This window comes from Sinocyclocheilus anshuiensis, unplaced genomic scaffold (assembly GCF_001515605.1).
Source record: "Sinocyclocheilus anshuiensis isolate Anshui unplaced genomic scaffold, SAMN03320099.WGS_v1.1 scaffold659, whole genome shotgun sequence".
In the NCBI taxonomy this organism is placed as follows: Eukaryota; Metazoa; Chordata; class Actinopteri; order Cypriniformes; family Cyprinidae; genus Sinocyclocheilus; species Sinocyclocheilus anshuiensis.
This window is the reverse complement of record NW_015549698.1, coordinates 653,940-656,479: the sequence shown is the minus strand read 5'-3', so window position 1 is coordinate 656,479 and position 2,540 is coordinate 653,940. Positions and strand designations below refer to the sequence as shown.

At 38.6% G+C, this 2,540-nt stretch overlaps 1 protein-coding gene across 1 annotated transcript in view; it reads left to right on the top strand.

Moving 5' to 3' along the window:
* rngtt (RNA guanylyltransferase and 5'-phosphatase) overlaps nucleotides 1–2,540 on the top strand; it is a 116,733-nt gene that overhangs the window by 26,125 nt on the left and 88,068 nt on the right. The window lies entirely within an intron of this gene.

The window sequence follows — 2,540 nt, the reverse complement described above, 5'->3', positions numbered from 1 at the left end:
ATGTCACACTTCTCTAGTAAGTTTCATCTGTGTGTGAAGACAGTAGCGCAAATACGTGAATGAATGTTCCGAAGTGAAATACACTTCAAAGGAATAAAGTTGCAGGCCCGGATTGGCTAATCGGGAGCACCGGGAAAATTCCCAGTGGGCCGGTCTGTTTTTTTTTCGCCACAAGGGCCGGTACTGTCATGCCACTGCTATGGGGTTGAAATAAGTATGCCCGTATTTAAGGCATCAAAGAAGCATCCCGTATGAAAGCTATAACACAGTTTGTCCCGTATTCGCAGGCATACGCCATACATGGTCACCAGACCATATAAATAACAAATTCTCAATTGATAATTAATCATTATTTATAAGCAAAATATTGTTTTATTTGTGAACGTAGCCGTTTGATGAAGGCTTTAAGACCAAGCGGAATCCTCTGCCGGCTGCTCCTGCTTCACAGCGAGCAGGACTCACGCTTACGTCCGCGATTTGATTTTGGCAAATCAGTTTGGGTGAATGCAATTTATTGATCATGAGCCCAACATTTAGCAAGGCAGGAAAACATTTAATCTACCTGAGGGGAGACGTCTTTCACTATTGTTGTTAAGTAGAGAAGAAAATATATTTTAAAAATGTAACTTCTAGCGCATTCTTAAACTTGGACCTTATTTTATTGAAACTGATGTCAGACTCATTTTGGATAATAAAGTTTATTGTTAAATTGTTAAATGCCCTGCCTCCATTACGTATCTTTGTCACGTGTGAGTGAGTGAGTCATAATCATAAGTGTTTGATCACCACATTTGAGTGATCATTGCAAAAAATGTGTTTATGTATATATATTCTGTTTATGTATATACTATATTCTATATATAGTACCAGTCAAATGTTTGGACACACGAATGGGAAAGTGTCCAAACTTTTGACTGGTACTGTACTATAATATACAAAAAGAATATCGGCCGATATATCGATATCGGCCTTTTTTAACTCCCTGATATCGGTATCGTATCGGCCCCGAAAAACCCATATCAGTCGGGCTCTACTTTTCTGCACTGAAAGCCAGAAGTCAGACTTAGACGAGATTAATTAAATCTGACCATTTTATTTTATTTATTTATTTGTTCTTTTTGGCTCCCTTTTTTATCTTTTAATTAAAAAGATTTTAGTTAACACTGATAACATTAATGCTTACATAATATCAGCTGTTTTCTTTAAAAAAATGATTCTTTTGATGATCTTCAAATGTGACCCTGGAGCACAAAACCAGTCTTAAAGGAACACTCCACTATTTTTGAAAATAGGCTCATTTTCCAACTCCCCTAGAGTTAAGCCTGAAAATAGTCCCAGCTAGGTAACTTCCAATAAGCCTATTTTCAGGCGCTGCGTAATATCATTACGCCTGCTGCACCCATGGTACGGCAGCAAAGTTCCTTGATTATTACACTGGAATGAGAGAATGAGATCTGCGTGATGCAGCTGACACAGAATAGCATACGCTGTTTACGTTCAGTGGATACTCTCCAATACAGCGCTACGGAGGAGACGAATTGTTGAATAAAGTCTTTTTTTTTTCTTTGCGCACAAAAAGTATTCTCGTAGCTTCATAAAATAACGATTGAACCCCTGATGTCACATGGATTATTTTACAGATCTCCTTGCTACGTTTCTGGACCTTGATCGTGGTAATTACATTGCTGTCTATGGGAGGGTCAGAGAGCTCTCAGAACTCATCAAAAATATCTTAATTTGTGTTCCGAAGATGAACGAAGGTCTTACGGGTTTAGAACGACATGAGGGAGAGTAATTAATGACAGAATCCTCATTTTTGGGTGAACTAACCCTTTAACAGAAATCTGCTTGGTTTGAATGTGACTTCTGTGTGAGCTGTGCTTCATACATCACTATGGACAACAGACAATGGACTCTTTTGCCCATGAAAGTTTGTTAATGTGACTGCACCTGTAAATAGTGCTGTCATTGTACATGTGCAAGCCTCCGTTTGAGCCTATGGAAACTTTGGATCTACAAACCCCTTCACTCTTCACTAGTGATGTTCACGCTCTATCGGTACATCCGTCATGCATTCAGTTTGCTCTGGATAGATCTAAAGTTATTTTACATCCTGATGCAGCTTATATTCCTCTCTCAGCTGCCTGCTTTCTCAGGGCCTCCTTTTGCTTGGTGTCCTGTTTGTAGAGTGGCATGCGAAAGTTTGGGAACCCCTTGCAGAAAACTTTTGAACAGGATGAAGATGTCCAAATGTTTCTTATTTTGTTTCGGTGGTCTTTGTTAGGATCCTCAAGGGGTCCATAATATGCTCTCTATGCCAACCCTTTTGCCTAATCATCAATCCAAAGTTTGACTTGTACAGTAAATCTTGCACAGTTTTAAACAAAATTAGTAGTAAGTCACGCAGAAAGTACCATGCAAAAATGTTTTGCCACCATTCCAAATGATCAGTTATACAACCTTTAACAAGGACAGCCAAAAACAGGAACACAAACACACACACACACACACACATATATATATATATATATATATATATA